The 9,276-nt window shown below is 43.0% G+C and overlaps 1 long non-coding RNA gene across 1 annotated transcript in view; it reads left to right on the top strand.

Moving 5' to 3' along the window:
* LOC308064211 overlaps nt 1–9,276 on the top strand; it is a 160,153-nt gene that overhangs the window by 113,211 nt on the left and 37,666 nt on the right. The gene's annotated exons all lie outside the window — the stretch shown is intronic.

Consider the following 9,276-nt stretch of genomic DNA (forward strand, 5'->3'; position numbering starts at 1 on the left):
GGACTGGCTGGTTGAAGGTCTAAAATTACAGATGACCTGGGTGTAAGCAAAAGTGGATTTGTTAAAAAAAATATGGGTTTAAGGGAGGAGGAAAGGGGGTGAGAGAAGAGAGCTAGATGTTCCCTGGGTAGTTTATGACCTTTCCTTAAAAAAAAAAAAAAAAAAAAAAAAAAAAGGCAAACAAACAAAAAAAAAAACAATTAAAAAAAAAACACACAAAGAACCAACAAACCTTCAAGAAAGGTAGAAAAGCAGTTTTCATCCTGTGGCTCTAAATATCTGTTTATCCCACTGCCATGATACGAGCATGCCCGGTTGGGATGATTTAGCACTCTGCTGATGACTACCAACGGAAGGACTTCATGTGAAAAGGTAGTCTGCCACAGCTAATGGGCTCTTGTTTCAAAGGGATGCTGTGTGTACATTACTAGTGTATGGAGAAGGTGCAGAAAGGCCTCAGCAGACATTAGGAATGGAGTGTTGTTGATGATGAAAAGGCACTTTGCTGTTGAGGGAATGGTGGGAGAGAAAAGGCGTATCTGTCTTTTTGATTAGAAATGCATGCTTCCTTTCATCATCTGAGCTGAAAAATTGGCTTCTGCTCTTGGTTTATGAAACCATTTTTCTTTTCCCTTCCTTCCCAGGTTTGCAAACTCTTTAATAAATTAGTTACTGTGAGGTGCATAGGTGCAACAATCACCTTAGAGGCTTTTCCCAAATGCATCTTTAATATTTTATAAGTATTTAAATAGATTTATTCAATGTGAACAGCCTGATTTATTAACACTGGCACTCTGGCATGGAAAGAGGGTTCAATACAAATTATGTTGTGTCAGAAATTTTTAGCAGCTAGATCTCAATTTACCAGTGGATTCTTGGAAGTCAGGAAATAATAAGACCCACCCCATATTAATATTTAATCGGGCTTTGGTGCCAGATAGGAGAAGCTGTCGAATGAATGAGATGCAACGAGGGGAGCCCTGTATTACATTAAAACATACATCATGTGTGTTCGCTTCTTAGATGGGGGGCTGGGGGGAGAGAGGTGGGTCCATTATTGTGGCAGGTGAGGGGCTCAGACCTGCTGCTGAATAAAGATGCTCTGCCGGGCTCTGAGAGCTGACCAGATGAAGTTAAAGACTCACCGCAGACATTTGTGGGAAACCCGAGCGACCAGGTGTGAAACTTGTTTCCATTTTGATGTCCCAGGTCCAAGAGATGCCTTTTCTTGTGCGTATTCATAGAATCATAGAATCATTTAGGTTGGAAAAGACCTGTGAGATCATCAGGTCCAACCGTTAACCCAGCACTGCCAAGCCCACCACTAAACCATGTCCTAAGTACCACATCTAGGTGTTTTTAGACACCTCCAGGGATGGTGACTCCACCACCTCCCTGGGCAGCCTGTTCCAATGCTTCACCACCCTTTCAGTGAAGAATTTTTTCCCAATATCCAACCTAAACCTCCCCTGGTGCAACTTGAGGCCAATTCCTTGTGTCCTGGCGCTTGTTACCTATTCAGAAAATAATGCATGACAACAGAAACACTGAACTCGTCGTGATAGCAGAGCTGCTTTGTAAAGCCCTTTGTAATGATGCAATGAGAAGGGTGCTTCCAGACCTAATATTGTCCTGCATAAGTGTACCAAGGAGCAGTGCAAGGACGGGTTTACTTGTCCTCTGTAGGTCAGTACTCAGTAGGTTACTGTTTGGAATTACCCCAAATTCATTTTCACTCTGAAGTGCTGTGGAAGATTATTTTTATTTAGCCTGGTACATTACCCTCATAAAAACAAATTGCTTTATTTCTGTATGGAAACACCAAACCATTTTCTCATGCAGATTTTGGGTATAAATTTCAAACGTGAGGAAGCTCGGAAGCAGAGTTTTTTGCTCACTTGAACATAAAGGCATGATTGCAAAATAGCTCTGCACATTGGCACGGCTTTCCTAAATCACTGCACCCGGTGTGGAGCAATTCAGATGAGTTCGGAGTCTGTTCAAAAACTGGCAACATCTCATTTATGCTGAGCACCGCTGACACAGCCTCCCCAATCCACCCTACAAGGCAGGGGCTAGGTGGGTGAACGAAGAGCAAAGAAAGCTTCAGCCAGCCACAGTGGGACTGGGACTGGATGAAGAGGAGAAAAGGGGACATCTCAGATGCCACAGATCTTTTCCTGGAATATTTCAGGATGACCCAGCAATGAAGAAACCCTCCAGTGGTCAAGGCTGCCTAGCCATAATTGCATGCTCATGGGCAAGGGCTGAGCTCTTCTGAGGGTGTGAACTAGAGAAGTGTGGTTGCAGTGCCTGGAATAACACTGCTGGGCACTGGCTGAAAATCTGGCCTGTAGCTGAAGTCCTGGTGAAGCTAGTCTTCTGGTAGGAACTTTATTAATTTCCTTTTCTCACTTAATTATGTTTATTTCTATCCTTTAAAACCCGTAGTGTGTTTGCTTTACTTAAAGAAAGAAAGAAGAGTTGAACTGCTGGTCCTTTGTAATGTTAATAAACTAGGTGATGCTACAGTAAGATGCTAAGAGTCAAGATAAGAGCCTACTCCACACATCTGATTCTGCCAAATTTGGGTCAGAATAGTTTGTTGTAAGGTTAGATTTCCAGGGCAGAACCCTTCAGTTTGTGCTGTGGTAGTTGCCTGTTCCTACTGGTATTGCGATCTCAGTTCTTTAAACTGAATATTTGGAGGGGGAAGACAAATGGAGGAGCGGAACAGAGCACTCTGTGTGATTTTTTAATGCTGCTTATGGTTAAGTTAAATTTGGGTTTGTGGAGTGTATACCTGAGAATGTTTTGAGGAGATGGTGGTAGGTCCGGAGCAAGGTCAGCTCTCTCTGTGTCACTGCTTACAGGTCTCCACCTAATCCGCCACAAGGCAGGCTGGCTGCCCGGGGTGGGACCGTTAGTCTCTTCCATGGGGCAGCAGTTCTAGCTGTTATAAATATGCAGATATAGAGTTCCTTAAGAGCGAACAGAGATATTACGACCTACTTCACATAAAAGAGTAACATACAGTTGCACCTATATCAACGGTGGGAACAATGGTAGTTCAGAAGGGAATGAGCTTGTTCCCATTCCAGGGAGAGTGTGTGTCCCTTGGCGTGCAGGGTTGGATGGTTACAGGTTTGGGGGACAACAGGGCCAGATTTCTGCTGAAGCCGTGCTTTCCTGCCTCTGGGCAGCAACTGTAGGAGTTACCTGTGCTTCGGTGGGTAAGGATGGGCATGTCTTTCTGCTTTGTCCTGTTAAGCCAATCCACAGTTTAGATTATTGTTTGCTTCTTACGTGGTGCAAAAAAAATGCAGGCCACAAAGTTAACTTCAAAATTCACTGATCTGCTGTTTTAAACCACTGCAATTCTTAGCATCTAATCTCAGTGTTCTTAGTCGTGGCATATTAAGTCTTCGTGTGGCACGTGATGTCCAAGCAAGGTGAACTCTTTGGCAGGCATTTTGAGAGTCGTAAGCAAGGAAGATTCTATTACTTTTATCTCAGGAAAAGAATACCATTGTCTACTCTGAACTCAAATATGTATAAATCGATTTTCCCTCAAGATTTTTCAAGTTTGAGCTAGACGGGAAAGAAGTAGAGGAGAGACTATCAGAGGGCAAGTTTCACAGTTCAAATATACGAAGCTCAACTATGTTGGTATTAGGAAAAATGTTATATTTTGTTAGGAAAACATTGTAGAAAGTTAAAGTGCTATAAGTTTTTTGGCTAAGTCTGACTGTTCAAAAGGTCGTCTGGACTTCTACAGGATATGACCAGCTAGTAATATGCCTGAAAAGACCAAAATTTCAGCCCCCTCCTTCCCAAAGGAGAAGAGGACCAGCTTCTGCAGTCTTCCACGGATGGGGGCGTTCTTGGAGCGATGGTCTCGCTCTGGTCTTCAGGACAGTTCCAAGGTACTGCCTTCTGCGCGAGTGAGGCCAGAGTGGTTATCTCAGAAAGCCGAATGTGATTTTAATTATAGCTTTTATTATTGGAACAGCTGTAACCGAGATTGTAACAGTCAATTATATATGGAGCTTTATTGGCAAAGGGTGTTTAATATTAAACAATCATTGCTAACTGTGAACATACCTGATATAATAATGAACTTTATTTGAAAGATCAGCATGAGATAAAGGAGTTAAATTTAGCTGTACAGTCCGTAACAATAACACGAGGGGATATCGTGAATTCATTTTATTTGGAAACAGAAAACTCTGGATGTTGTTAGATTATCTTTTTGAAAGCATAAAGTAAATGTTTGGTAACCAGAGATTTGTATTGCTAGAGAGAATCACTTTCACTAAAGCTACAGTAACCGAATGTTTAAATGTGCAGGGCTGAACTGTCAAAGCACGTAACAACATCTTTAAATAAAATGGAAGCGGCTAGAGCTGCCTTTATCAGTGTCCTCCTTGACAACTGCTTAAGGTTCAGTTCTGTTCCCATTGAAGTCAGCGGAGGATCTCCTGGTAACCTGAAATGATTCATGACACGCACCTTACCAGGGAAAAAAGAAGTCTCAAAGCAGCGGGAGCATGCGCGGCTGCCCCATAGCACGTGAGTTATTCATTCCCGCGCAGCGATCGTGCCGGCCCACAGCATGCGTAGCTGGAGCTCAAGCCCCTTGCAAGAGCCACATCAAAGACAACAGCCCTGCCCCCTCCCCTGCCCACGGAGGGGTTTTCTCAGTCTTCCAGGTCTAAGTCACTCGACATCATTGGCAGTTACAACACCTAGGTTTTCAGCTTAACGAAAGGCTCAGAAAACCTCTTGCAGTATTTTTTAGTTTATTTTCATTAAAGCTGACGGTCCCTGATAACCAATGGTAGGCTCAGATCCGAAAGGCTCACGTGGCAGAATCCGCCCCAGCCCCCGAGCTGGGAAGCGCTGAGGGAGTAAGTGCTGGCTGGGCCAGATGCCTGGTACAGCAGGGTTGGTTTGTGAGGGCTGGGGTTGGATTTTAACTCGGTGTTTGTGTCGCTGGCTACGTGGGCTGTTTGGCCAAAGGCGTGAGTCCTGGTGCAAGCGAGGAGGCAGGATGTGAAGCGGCTGCGGGATGCAGGGACAAGGCGGGCTGCCCTGGGCATGCCCAGCGCCCCTGTGGTTGCTTCTCCCTGCACCCATCCTGCAGGCTGCACTTCTGCACTGGCAGGAGGACAAGCCACATCGCCTCTTTTCAGCCTCATTTTTCCAGTTCTCAGAGGCTGAGCTAGGAGCCAGCATTTTGGCTTTATATTTGGGCTTGGAGTTTTCTCTTCAGTCCCTCTCTCCTGATTGCCGCTGTTTGGACCCGGTGGATCAACACTCTGCAGACAGACGGTGTCTTTATCAGCGTGCAAAGTGAAATACTCCATCCAGAGCTCCCTCCTGCTTCTTGGTTTCCAACATGCAGCTCAAATTCTTAATTGGGTAACCTGAACTTCTCTGTAATCTACGTATCAGTGTGTGTGGATGTAATGGACATGTCAGGGCTGTGTACACTAGCACTTTTAAGTCATATAATGGGCCTGTTCACTAGAAGAATAAACACACCATGCAATTCAACTGCAAACTGGGGGGGTGCAGAGCAGAATGTTGGCCGGAGGGTTATCCCGTTATCCCCAGTGGAGAAGCAGTTGTTTTTCATTTGCAGATTTTTGGGGGTGATCTGCAGCAGTGATGTTCTCCCTGATTTGGAGGATCGTCTAATCGTGTCATTGGAATGGTGGGGGGAGAGGAAAGGGAACGGAGAGGATTTCTTCTTGCAAGCATTTTTCAGCTCTTGAGAGGCTTTTGTGTTGCCTGTGCAAGCCTACAATTGGATATTGCAGGATACTGTACTTTTATGTGGAGAAAAGGATTAGGAAAAAACCTCAAAGGTGGGAAGTATAACAAAAGGCAATGTTTGGAATTGCACTGTTAGGAGACACAGCTGAAGTCAATGGGAGTTTGATCCATGAAAGCACAGCAGGACCACGCCATATATAGGAAAGCACAATCTGTCAAAATTAAGTGCGTAGTTTATGGTATGCTTTTTGTTTGAAATAACATATTACCTCCTATTTATAGTAAAGCAGACTAAACAGTTCTTATATGTCTGCATTTAAGATTTTCAGACGGAGAGTAAGGACACCTTTTACCTGGAAATTGTAGAGTCAGAGCTCAAAATTGTTAGCAGTGATATAAATGAATACCTGTGATTTTACAGGCATATAAATCTCGAGCTTCTGCTTACATAGCCCTGCTCCGTCTGCAGTGCTGGCTGGGTCCGAAGATCACTGCTGGAGGACTACTAGGAAACAAATGAACTTGCAATGCATAGTATCTTAAAGGAAACTATAAATGGGATAGGTCAAGGACTAGGCATGTAAGCGACAGGAAAAAAATCTTCTTTTTAGTTTATACAACTCCTGCTTCCATGTCTGTGCAGATTCCTAATAAGGAATAGTAACTTTTCGAGGCACTAGGCCTGTACATATTTCCTGACTTTATAATTCTCACAGTTCTAGACATTCCAAGGTAGGGGGTCATTCAGACGGAGTTGTAATTTCTTGTGCATATTTATTTCCAAAGTATCTTTTGCATAGTTTCCCAGTGAAATCATGTGCTGGGGCTGGGGAATGCTAAATAGGTTATTTTTCAAGCTTGCATATAAAGGGGCTGTCAAAGCGGGCTGTTTTGGACTTATCAAGTACAAGTGCCAGAGCCAAACCATGATGTTTGCGGCGTGTCCTTCCCAACCCTGTTACGAGCTGGGCTCCCGACCTTCCAGCGGGAGGTGACGTAAGAAGGTTAAGGAGCTCTGGTTTTGTTATCGGTGAGGATTTTAATGATGATAAAAGTCTTGAAAGCGTACCTTGGCTCAAGAGTGGCGTGACCTGAGCCTTCCCCAAAAAAAGTACATTTGGTTAACCCTTTGGTGTTTAGATCTGTGCTCCTTTCCCTTCCCTTCTGTAAATAAACACACGACAGATTTTACGGGGAAAAAGGTTGTAGAAGCCCAGCCTCTCTGTAAATAACCTTAACTGATTCTGAAAGCACATTTTGAATTCATTTTCCCAGTCCTTCAAGACACTTTTTTTTTTTTTTGAAGCAATTACATTTATCTGATCAAAGAATTAAAATACATCAGGGATCAGCCAAGACGCCATGAATTTCGAATATTCATTTCTCAAAATCCATCAGCCGAGCAGCAGCTATAAGTTATCTGCTGTCTGAAAGAGGTTTACACCAAGTATTTGTCTGGCCATTTTCAACACCCCCCCCAAAAAAAAAATCTCTGCTAAAAATCCTGCAGATAATGTATTCATCAAGGAGAAGCTAAACTGGAGAGGAAGGAGTTTGCCCTTAATGCTGCGTATGCCCTGCTCAAAGCGGCACTGAGGAAGGTTAGTCAGACCTCAGCTTTTATCAAGATGTGTCTAACTAATCTAAATTGAAATGTGGGCACTTTCTTTCTGAACTCCAAAAGCATGTAATGCATTTGGGACTGAGGTTTTCCAGCTCTTGCTGAAAAGTAAGCGTAGACTTTCTGCTTGCAGAAATTCCTGTGAAAAGAATCTAACTTTCTTCTAAGCTTTTGAAAAGAGTAGCAAGGGGAAGATCCCGTGGAAATCAGGAGTGTTTTCACAGATTGCTGGTGACAGTAAGTATCATTTTATAAAACACCAGTTAGGCTGCGTGTGACATATGGAGACAATTTCTCCCTCAGCTATATTTACCTTTCCCTTTGATCTAATGGGAGCAGTGCATGTATACGGAGGCGGCCCTTGGTCCGCAGCATCCCATCCCGTTGGGCTGGCGTACTGGGAGAGGTTTGGAATAGCCAAGCTGGCACGTGCCGTTGTAACTAAGAGGGCAAGATGGTGCAAGGAGTCTGATTTAGCCGTGTGGAGGGACAGTTATGAGGTGGTACGAGCGAAATGCATTAAGTGCAGCCTTTTTCCTTTATCATTAGAGTATAATTGAAATGTAAGACTGGAAGGAAATTCCATAGGCCATGTATTCTGTTCTCCTGCTCAAAGGCAGGATCAATTATACAGCCATCCCTGGCAGCCATTTAAGTAAAATATTACTGGAATGAAAAGATACTCTTTATATTTAGAAGAGGGAATACTGCCAGCACAGTTAGTTACTTACCTTCCGAAAAAAAACAGAAGGAAAAAAAAAAAAAAGAAGAAAAACATAAAAGAGGTTATTCCAGCTCTCTAAGAGTTATCATTCAAATTAGTTTGAAGATTTGCTTGGGATCATTGGAGAAGCCTGACTAGAAGATGTAAGTGGAACATAAGACAGGGTATGTGGAAGTGAAAAATGAGGAGATACGATCATAGAAAGGCCAGGGAACAGGTTGAACAGGCTTCCAGTTGGGGTGGCGAGTTCCAAAGGCAATTGTCTCATTTAGGCAACAACTGAATGAGCACGTGGAATTCAAAAAGACAAAGAGCTGCGGGTTTTATTTTTGAGCTTTGAGTTACCTGGTGACTCTGTCAAAGGTTAAAAGTGATACTTTGCATGGCTTGCCCCCCCTTGATTAGTATCAGATATTTGCATGTGTACGTGTGCTTGCTTACATGGCACTGGTTTTATTCCTCTTGAACAAAAAGGCACCATAATTTTAAGAGAGTTTTTTTTTAAAAAAAAAAAAAAAGTTTAGAAGTTTCTTAAAGTAAGGCAGGGGAGAGAGAACAGCAAACAGCATTGCACTTCAGATCCATGTGGATCCTGCTGCTGTGATATCACTGTAAGGCTCACTGCCTGGTGGTTGCAAGTTGTTTTTCTAAAGCCAGACCATTTCATCTGACTTTCGTCAGAGCTGCGGTTTGCTCTGCTCTACTTTTAAGTGCAAACACTGCAATTATTTGCAGAGCGTTATTGGTCATTTATTTTATCAGTCTAATATTCTTATATTACGCATCTTAATACCGCTATTAACTGTTTTGGGTCATTTCTTATTTGTATACCAGAAAACTGCTTCCAGTGTTATTACTTATTGGTCATAATCAATTAGGGAAGTTTTTAGACTATGGCAGCCTTATATAAATACACTGGCAAAGTTCACCTCCTATGATTTCTGACAATTAAATTGTTCTGTCACTTTGGGACCTTCATTAATCTCAACTTGTCATCCTTGTTTATGCAGGTTATAATGGCCTGTGTGTGTAAGTGAAATGAGATGCTAAAAGCCCTTGGCTGTTTAACTCTTTGATGAAAGTCAAGCAGGAGTATGTTGTTGAAGGGAAAAGTTGATTATTTTTTTTCGTCCCCCAAAACAGCACCATG

Source organism: Falco punctatus (assembly GCF_963210335.1).
Source record: "Falco punctatus genome assembly, chromosome: 5".
NCBI lineage: Eukaryota > Metazoa > Chordata > Aves > Falconiformes > Falconidae > Falco > Falco punctatus.